The sequence below is a fragment of the Trichosurus vulpecula genome (genome assembly GCF_011100635.1).
Source record: "Trichosurus vulpecula isolate mTriVul1 chromosome X unlocalized genomic scaffold, mTriVul1.pri SUPER_X_unloc_3, whole genome shotgun sequence".
In the NCBI taxonomy this organism is placed as follows: domain Eukaryota; kingdom Metazoa; phylum Chordata; class Mammalia; order Diprotodontia; family Phalangeridae; genus Trichosurus; species Trichosurus vulpecula.
The window spans coordinates 455,047-465,577 of NW_023494379.1; the positions used below are offsets into that span (position 1 = coordinate 455,047).

At 44.2% G+C, this 10,531-nt stretch overlaps 1 pseudogene; it reads left to right on the top strand.

The window, feature by feature from the left end:
- Nucleotides 1–7,727: 7,727 nt before the first annotated feature.
- LOC118833187 lies at nucleotides 7,728–8,311 on the top strand (annotated as a pseudogene).
- Nucleotides 8,312–10,531: the final 2,220 nt, after the last annotated feature.

Genomic DNA, 10,531 nt, shown 5'->3' on the forward strand with positions numbered 1-10,531 from the left:
CAAATTTCTATGTGTCTGACTGTGGCTGATCAGAACAATAGAAGCTTGGAATGCTCTACCACAGGTCAGGCACAAATAGTCCATGTGAACATTTGGGGTAGATACTCCAAACTTGCACATCCTGCATTTCTTTTGAGCTGTTTCAATTCTGCTTTGCTCATAGAATACTGCACCTTCTCTGATGTGGGCATGCCATGCTGAGCAGTCCTGTGCCAGTGTCTTCCATGTCACACAGTCAATTCCAAAGTTCTTGAGAGAGACCTGGAGAGAGTCCTTATATTGCTTCTTCTGACCACCATGTGAACACTTGCCTTGTGTGAGTTCTCCATAAAATAGTCTTTTTGGCAAGTATATGTTTTGCATTTGAACAACATGGCCAGCCCATCGGAGTTGTGCTCTCTGAAGCAGAGTTTGAATGGTTGGCAGTTTAGTTTGAGTGAGGACCTCAGGTTCTGATGCCTTACCCTGCCAGGTGATCTTCAGAATCTTTCTAAGATAATTTAAATGGAAGCGATTCAGTTTCCTGGCATGGTGCTGGTAGACTGTCCAGGTTTCACAGGCATACAACAATGAGGTCAGCACCACAGGGCCAGGTACAGACAAGGAAAGGGCAGTTAATTAACTGGGAAGGACTGATTGCCCCAGAGCAATGCCAGGGACCTGGACCTGGGTCTAGTGGGAAAGTCCAGGGGCTTTTCCTTTTAGGGGTTTAGATCTCATCCCCATCAAAAACACCCTCATCAAAGAAATTTGATGCAAAGATTTTTCCCATTTTACTACTTTTCTTTAATGTTTGTGCAGAAACTTTTCAGTTTCACATAATCAAAGTTATACATTTTATCTTTTATAATTACCTCCATCTTTTGTTTGTTTACAAATATATCTCCTTCCCATAAGTGTGAGAGACATATATGATCTGTTTGATGTTAACATATAATGGATTTATCATTGTTATTTTATAATAGGTTAATAAATGCATATCTTAAACTTTCATCAGTTTTCATTGCTAAAATGGTAAATACCCATTGCTATAACACACACTTAAAAAAATCCTCTTTGGGTCTTCCATAATTTTTAAACATATGAAAGAGTTGAGGCAGCTAGGTGGTGCTGGAGTAGATAAGAGTGCAGGGCCTGGAGTCAGGAAGACCTGACTTCAAATCTCGCCTCAGATACTAGCCTGTGTGACTCTGGGCCAAGACACTTCACTCTGTTTGCCTCAGTTTCCTCATCTGTGAAATGAACTAGAGAAGAAAATGGCAAACCACTTTGCTAAAAACCATTTTTGCTAAACTATCTTTGCTAAGAAAACTCCAAAATGGGGTTAGGAAGAGTCGAACATGACTGAAGCGGCTGAACAACAAAAGGGGTTCAGAAATCAAAACTTTGAGAACTATTTTTCTAAGGGCCCATCTATGTATTTGAGTGATAGATCTTAGAGTCTACGGGACTAGCACTTGAATGTCCTTACTGCTGAGGAGAGGGTGACTGGCTACCTTGGCATGGGGTCAAAAACACAATGACAGGCTGGAATGTAGGCAAAGGCCTAGAAAGAGACCTCTAGCGTATCTCTAAAACGCTACACTTCCCAAGGACCCCCGGAAGTGATGGGGTACGGGCCCAAGCCGAGACCTTTGTTCCTTACCCAGAAATGTTTAGGTCCCATTTGTCTAAAGGGCCCTGGAAAACCCCACCTTGAAATCTCCTTGGATTTCCCCACTTCATCTGGAGATCCTTTGAGGCCACAAGCTATGCCCAAATCTGGGTTATCTCCAGATTTCTTCCTGCTACTTTCCACCCTTGATCCTATTAAAATCCCATTCTCCAGGCTACTGGCCATTTCCATCAAGATCCTACCTCTAGTCACCCCAGAATACTGGTCATTCCCATCAAGATCTTCCCAAGATTTGACCTCTAGACACCCATCAAGGCCATCCCTGGACCCCCCAGACTACTTGGCCACCCCTGGATTCTTCCCCCAGTCTTTCTGTATATAAGATAGATCTTGATTCTATCTAGCCTGCTTATGTTAGCATTGCAAAGGCTCAAGGTTCAATCTGGCCCACTGGCATTAGCAATACAAATGCTCAGGCTCCTTAAGAGTCTGCCCATTAAGGCTAATCTTTAAGTGAACTTTGGCTGAAAGAAGGCTCCCGTAGAATTCATTTGGGCAGGACCCAGTGTGTTGGTATTTTGGGGTCCCAAGCACCCCTAAACCTCAACAGAAGCAGCAAGTCAGGAGAGGACCCTGCAGGTTGTGGGGATTCCAGAATCAGCTCTGCACCCCTCCATAGTGCCCAGGCTAAACCCTTAGGCTTCAGCAGGGAGCTGACAAGAGGACCCTAAGAAGGAAGATACTTTGGCTCTCCTCATTGTTGGCCAAATGGCTATCAGGGAGGTGGCATGGGGCAGAGGGGTGCCACCTTGGCCCCATCGTTGGAGACAAGGCCTAGGCCATTTGAGCTGAGGGAACTAAGGCATTTACTTGTCCTGCAGAAGGGGAGAAGAATGAGCCCAGTCAGAGGCAACCCTTTCTCCCTGGGGACAGGAAGCATAGACAAGAGAGAACTCTCTGGGCTCAGGATCAAACCAAAGGGGCAAACTCCTGGGTTTGATGAGGGCACAGTCTCTGGGAACCCCTTGAACTCTCCTTGAATCTTCCCACTTGATCTAGCCTTGGCCTGAGGCTATAACCATTAAGCCCAAATGCCTACCTTGCCCAGTCCTCTATTGTCCAGCTGTTTCCCACCCTTAATCCTGTTTCCCATCCTTAATCCTGATCAAAGTATCTATACCCTAGCTCTGTTACCCTAGCCCTTTATGGTCTGTCATTTCCATATAGCCTTCAGCTATTTCCCCCACCCTGGAGTCTGACCTCATCCCAGTCCCTTCAAGCTCCTCCTTAGACTCCTCCTTAAGTCCCTCCCTAGACCCCTCCTCTGGTCACCCCAGACCACCCCTCAATCCCTCCCACAACCTTTGTGTATATAATCTCCATCTTGCCTCCATGAAGTTGGTCAGATCCAATCTAGCTCAGATTGATCTGGCCCTCTTTCCTTACAGGCGTTGCAGGGGGTGGGATGTCTTGGGGCAGGCCTATTTGGCTAACTCTTAATAAACTTTATCTTTTCCCTTGGCTGAGAAAGCTTGAGTCGAATTCTTTCAGCAGGACCTGGTGTGTTGGTACTTTGGGGTGTCGAGGACCTCTCACCCCAAACCCTCATCAGGTTGGGTGGTCCCCTTGCCCAAACCAGGTAGAGGCCACCCTACCTAGCGCCACAGAAGAAAGTTCTAGTGACCAAGTACTAATTTGCCACATTCTTCCTGAAACTCAACTTCAATGTGAGCCAAAAGACTATCTCATCACATCTCAATTATAATTACACCAAATATTAGGGGTGGGCCTAATGCTTAATGTGGAGATGAAATGAAGCACTCTTTGTGTCACTGAGTAGTTAACAAATGGGAGTTTACTTTGAGGGCAGCATTATGCAACAAGTATACAGAGGCACCACCATATACCAAGGTAAGGTCAAAATGGATAAAAGTTTTAGATATAAAAGGTGTTAGAATTAGGGGAGCATAGAAAAATGTACCTGTCAGATCTATGCATAAGGGAAGACAACACCATAGAAAGTGCAATAGATAATTTTGATTCCACGAAATTTAAAAGCTTTTGCAAAAACAAAACTAATACAACTGAGGGAAAATTTTTAAAGCAAGTTTCTCTGGTAGGAGTCTTAATTCTCAAATAGGGAACTGAGCCAGATTTATGGAGATGAGAGCCATTCCCCAGTTGATAAATAGTCTAAGGATATGAACAAGCAATTTTTTGTGAAAAAATATTCTAAATCACTAGTGACTAGAGAAATGCAGAGTAAAAGAACTCTGAGGTATCCCTTCACACCTATCAGATTTGCTAATATGACAGAAAAGAAAAATGACAAATGCTGGAGGGGATGTGGAATCATAGGACACTGTTAGAATTGTGCACATTGAAGCATATTTTTTTATTTCCTCTTTTTCTTGTGTTTTTTTTCTCTGCGTTTTCTTTTGCAACATGCCTACTATGGACATATGTTTTGCATTGTTGGGGTCCGGGAACCATATGTTGAGGTTTAGGGGTCTTCTAGACCCCAAAATACCCACACACCAGGTCCTGCCGAATGAATTTGACTCAAGGTTTCTTACAGCCAAAGATAAACAAAGTTTATTAAAGATTCACCATGGTTGGGTAGAGTCTCAATGATGAAGGCACAGTCTTTGGGAACCCCCTTGAATCTGGAATACAGTCTCTGGAAGCCCCCTTGAACTCTCCTTGAGTCTTCCAACTAGATCTGGCCTTCCCCTAAGGCCATAAGCCTTCCGTTATCATTAGGCCCAAGTCTCTACCTAGCCTTGCCCTTTATTGTCCAGCTACTTCTCACCCTCAATACTATCAATATCCATTCCTTCAGCTACTTCCCACCCTTAATCCCATTCTCCAGGTTCCTGGAGTCTGACCTCATAACGTCCTCCTTAGACTCTTCCTCAAGACCCTCCCTAAAGCCCTCCTCTAGTCACCCCAGACCACCCCTCAGTTCTTCCTACAATCTTTGTGTATATAATCTCCATCTTGCCTCCATGAAGGCTCTCAGATTCAGTCTAGCTCAGTAGATTGAAAACAGGCATCACAAAGGGTGGGATTTCTTAAGACAACCCATTATGGTGAATCCCTAATAAACTTTGTCTTTTCCCTTGGCTGAGAAGGCTTGAGTCGAATTCTTTCAGCAGGACCTGGCGTGTAGGTATTTTGGGATCTCAAGCACCCCTAGAAGCCTATGGTTCCCTACTATCATCATTTTGCTTAGACCTCTTCATCACCATTTGTGACGCTTGTCTGACAAGCTGCCCAGATAGAATCTAAGCTAGATTGAATTGGGGCACCTTCGTGGAGGCAAGATGGAGCTTATATACAGAAAAACTGTGGGAGAGATCTAGGGGGAGTTCTGGGGTGACTAGATGCAGGGCTTAGGGAGGGCTTTGAGGCAGAGTCTAAGGAGGATCTTGATGGGACTGGGGTGACTGGAGGTCAGACTCCAGGAATAGGATTAACAGTGGGAAATAGCTGAAGGCTACCTGGAGGTGAGAGACAATGGAGTGTAGGCTAGTTTAAGGGTAACAAATTTGGGTATAGATATTTTGATAGGATCAAGAGTGGGAAGTAGCTGGACAAAGGAGGGCTAAGCTACATCAAGAGCAACAAGACACTTGGGCCTAGTGATAATGAAAGGCTTATGGCCTCAGGCAAACCCCTGATCAGGTGGGAAGATTCAAGGAGAGTTCAAGGGGGCTCCCAGAGCCTATACCCCATCAGCATGACTTCACATGTATAATCGATATCAAACTGCTTGCCTTCTCAAGGAGGGGGCAGGGAGAGAATTTTTAACTCAACATTTTGAAAAATTATTGTTAAAATATTTGTACGTGTAGTTAGGAAATAGTTAACAAAATAAGATATATATTTAAAAAAAGAATACAGAGGCACTAAGCTTCTCTGGCTGTGGCCTCCCTTGCCTCCAGATGGAAAAGTGAGTCCTCACCTGGGCAAAGTAGGAAGACTTCCCAGATGCACCAATTTGGAGGGGCCCAGACTCCACATGGGCAGGATGCCCTCTGGTGACCGGGAAGCTGTCAAGGGAGACAAGGGCTAATCAAGTCCCGTGGGCAGCTAAGTAAGGACGATTGTGGGCAAACATGGGAACCATATTCTCATCGGAAGAGGCTCAGGTCTTTCCCAGGCATGTTTCCTAAGCTAACCTGTGGCAAGGTGGGCAGGAGGACAGCAAGGTCACTGCTGTGCCAAGCTACACTTGCACACTACGGCCCCAGGGTGGTTACTGCAGCAAGGCTGTACAGCCAGAGACAGAGCCAGTGGTTAGACCTGAACTTGCCTCCTCTGCGCCTGCCTCTCTTAGCGTCCTAGGTTTCCTAAAGGCCGGGGTCCCGTGACGGCCTCCCTGTCACCCCCCACCCAGTGATTTCTGCTCTTACTTTACAAAGGCAAGCTCTCTCGTGGAAGAGACTGGTTTTCATTTGGGCCTTTTTATCCTGAGTATCTAACAACGGTTTCTTTCAAAACAAGCCTTTACTAAGGGACCACTAGGCGCCAAAAACTGCGGAAAAACGCGTTACAAGTACTGGACCCCTTAATTCTCACAACAACCCCGTGAGGTGGGTGCTGTTTTTATTCCCACGATAGAAATGAGGAAACTGAGGCAGAGGGTGATTTGTCCTGGGTCACATGACTACTTAACGCTGGACAGTGATTTGAACTCAGGTCTGCCTAAATTCAGGTCCCACACTAACCCCAGAGCTACCCAGCCGCCCGCAGTGGCTACTTAATTAACGTTTGGAGTCCTCCAGCAGAGGCGGGCTGCGAACCAGAGGCCCGGGACGTGCGCCCTCCCGCAGCCCTCGGGCTCCAGCCCCAGCTGCTCCCTCCCCGGCCTGCTCCGCTTTCCCCTCCCTTCTCCTCCGCCCGCTCCTCTCCCCCGGTCCTCCCCTCCTCGGCCCGCTCCCCTCCTCCCTTTTCTCCCCCCTCCCCTAAGGTGTCAGCCGCGCGAGCCGGACTTGGGCCTCTCGAGCTGCCGTCGGAGACTGCGGCTGCGCTGATTGCGTAGTGACGTCGCCGACGACGACGTCGCAGGGAAAAGGCGTCACGGTGATGGCGGCGTTGGACCCGATCCAGGAGGCAGTGGCCGTTTTAGGCTTCATCCTCTCCCTCGGACCGCGGCCCGTTCGTTTAATTCATGTCCGTTATATACGCACGTTCACAGCCCAACACGAAGGCAACAGGCAAACAGCAACCGAGCCAAGGCCCGGTGTTACACCGTGGAGAGGCGTGCAGCCCCCTCTCCAGCTTAGAAACTCTCCGAAGTGGATCCTCCCACAAACCCCTGGGGAAGAGGGCAGTAGGATCCAGCTATTGATGTGTGTAAAAGGTTAGGATTAAACCCCAAATTGATAATTAATGCCAGGAGATAAAATTGCAAAATATGACCCTATATGGATGTGGGATAGTGGAGCCAAAGTAATTCCAGATACACTTAGGGACCTGGTTAATCAAATTACAGGAAAAATGGGCTTGGTTGTCTACCCCGTGTTGCAGACAGACTGCTGCATTAGAACGTTTTGCTGTTGCATTAGAACAGGTTGGTTACCTCCCCCCCTCCCTCCTTCCTTCCTTCCTTCCTCTCAGGTTTGCAACCTACATTTTTTTTTTTAATGATCATATGCCTTAAACCCAGATCCCTCTGGCTCTCCTTGATTGGCCAACAATAAATCCCAGCCCAATCCATTCTTGGTCATTGTTTGGGCTCTGGTGGTTCAGAGTGAGTATAATTAGCAGCTCTTTCTGTTTTGGCTAGAAACCCTGAGGGTCTTCCTTACTAGATTGATTTTTTCTGACTAAGTAAAAAAGGTTATTCTTTATCTCTTTTCTTCTTACCTAGCCTTAATCACTGCATGAGCGTTGCCTCAGACAAACTGAGGCCTGGGAAAGGCCTTAGCTTAAAAAGGCCAAGCTCTCTCTTTGCATCCAGGGCCTTCTCCAGGTGTCCTGATTTCTTATCTTGCCACTGGACCCAGATGACTCCAGAGGAGAGAGTGAAGCTGGTGACTTTGCATATCACTGCCTCACTTAAATCCAATTCACTTTCGAGTCATGGCATCTTGTTCCTGATGTCATGGTCCTCTTCAAGAACAAAGGACAAACAATAGAACAAGTATATTTTGGAACTTCTCATCCAAGGGTTTTATATTTCCATGGGGTGGCTAGGCGTCACCATAATGTACAGAGCGTATCTCAGCTAATGTTACTGGAGTCAAATGTGTAACAGAAATGTCATATTTGATGAGGAAGGATGTATTAGATCAAGCTGGAGAGCTTATAGCTTTTAGCCATTATATTGCTGAAGATTACTTTATGGCTAAAAAAATAGCTGACCAAGGTTGGAGGTTTGCTATGATCACTCAAGTTGCAATGCAAAATTCTGGGTGTTATTCAGTTTCTTAGTTTCAATCCAGAATTATCAGGTAGACCAAATTATGAATTAATATGCTGCCTGCAATAATAATTTATGGGCCAGTTTTCTGAATGCTTTGTTGCCAGTTTAATTATTGGATGGGCATCTCACCATGTATTTCAGTGAGATATCATAGGATTTTTCATGTGTCATTGCTTGGCCTGGTTTATATTTGACTTTTCCAACCCAGGCATATCCAGGGTAGAACTCTATGTTTTTCAAAGCTTGATTATGGGGACTCCTAGGTGGCACAGTGGATAAAGCACTGGGCTTGGAATCAGGAAGATTCCTCTTTTCTTTGATGCACAGTCCATTTCGTATGTGAATCAGGTAGTGATGTTTCCTGTGGAGAGATGCACAATGAAACCCAATCAAGTTGTGACCCACTAAATGTTTCTTTTTTAATCGCTATTATACAACCTAATTTTGCTCACTATGTTTGTATTTCGTTTGTGTTTAATGAAGTTTGGTTGAATCCTTGCTTCATGCTATCTTGGTGTGTGCAATGTAACAAAACCAAAAAAGGCTGAACAGACTTCTTACGTTTTGTAGATATGGAAAATTACTGTTCTGTGTATGTGCTTTTCCCAGGTAGTGTAGTCTAGCTCATACACGTGAAGCTTCACTTAAACAGACAGGTTAGTTTGGAATAATTATGAAATAGAAAGAATCCAAATGGTGCAGAGAGCATCAAAACAGAACTGCAAGAGTCCAAATTTAATTTAATAAGCTATCTTTAAAGATACCAACAAATGTCTAGAATACACTTTACCATGTTTTATTATTTACAGTCATCTTGAGTTTTTTAAATAAAATTTTGAATACAACAAAAATTGTTTATTGTATTGAGTGATATGTAGGGCCAAATTTTCCTACTGGAAGTTCCTCTTTAGAGCCCTACAAGCTGTGATGTTTCAAAGTAGGTAATTGCAGATACAGAAATTGTGCTTGTGAAAATGTGGGCTTCTTTGAGAACACATTGAAAAATCTGCCTTGGAGTCTCTAGGAGAGTTCCATTTATGAATGCTAACAACAATCTATTTTTTCCCCATACCTTTTTGTTGGATTTTTCTTCCTTATAAGAACTTAGACAATTATCTGTCATGGACTGATGGATGAAATGTTCACAGAGCCTTTGAAAAGAAAGAGCAGCATTGTAAACTAAAGGAGTTTCAAAATAATTTGTACTATAACCAATATGATCTCTTTAACTAGTTGAGTAGGCATTTGTTCTAATGGAGCCTCAGAATTGATATTATAAATGAAACATCATCTCCTTAAATCATCTTTTGATATGAAAGCAAAATTTATATGTGTGTATGTGTGTGTGTGTGTGTGTGTGTGTGTGTGTGTGTGTGTATAATTCTTTAACAATTATTTCAAATATTCTACACTGAAAGTTTCAGGGTGGCCACAGCATTGAGCTCATTTCATATGTGCATGAAAACTTTTATGTGTAAACATAGACATATGCACTTCTTTTCACAAAAAAGTCATTCCCCGCTGCATTTGTCTGTTAGACCAAGATGGTCATACCCTTGATTTTGTCATTACCCACAAATGCTCCAAGTTCAAGAATTTTGAAGTCCCCTTATTCTGTCATAATCTGTTAGCTTTTCACCTCTCCCTGTACCTTCCCTTACAAAACCCTATTCTTTGTTATCACCATGAGCTCCAATCCCTTGACCCCTCAATTCTATCCCAGGACATCTCACATGCACTGCCTTCTTTTTCCCCATCTTGACCACTTGAACCATTTCGACTCTTCACTGTCCTCTTCTCTTGAATCCCTAATCCTCTTATCAATTCACCAATTATACCCTGCCAAGCTTCAGTCTTGGATCACTACCACAATTCACCACTGTTGTTCTTATACGCATGCTGTTGAACCGAGGTGGTGAAAATTATACAACTGTTCTCTGACTGAATTCACTACAATTTATGTTATATAACTTCGATTGGGCTCTCACTGCCACTAGGCAATCTTTGTATATCTGTGTGATTAACTTGCTATCCCACTCTTCTCAGAGGCTCTTCTAAATATTTTCATCTCTCTTCAAATCTTCAATGGCTTCATGTCTTCCCACCCTTTCCGCTAAGGACCTTGCCTCATATGTTACAGAAAATATCAAGGCCATGTTCCGTGAGTTTTTTCTTCTCTCCTCCTTCTCATCTCATACCACTCAGATTTCTTCTGCTCTTACATCTTCCTTTATCCCTGTCTCATATGATAAAGTAGCCTTACTCTTTACAACTGCCAACCCCTCTGCCAGTTCAAGTGATCCTGCTCTATTTCATATCCTCCAAAAGATTGTCCCCCCATGTCATCCCCACTCTTTCACTTATTTTCACTTTCTCCCCATGTTCTGTTTCCAACTTCCTGCTAATATGTCCGTGTCTCTCTCACTCTGAAAAAAACCCTCCATTGATCCCTCCATCCCTGATAACTTTCATTTTACATATCT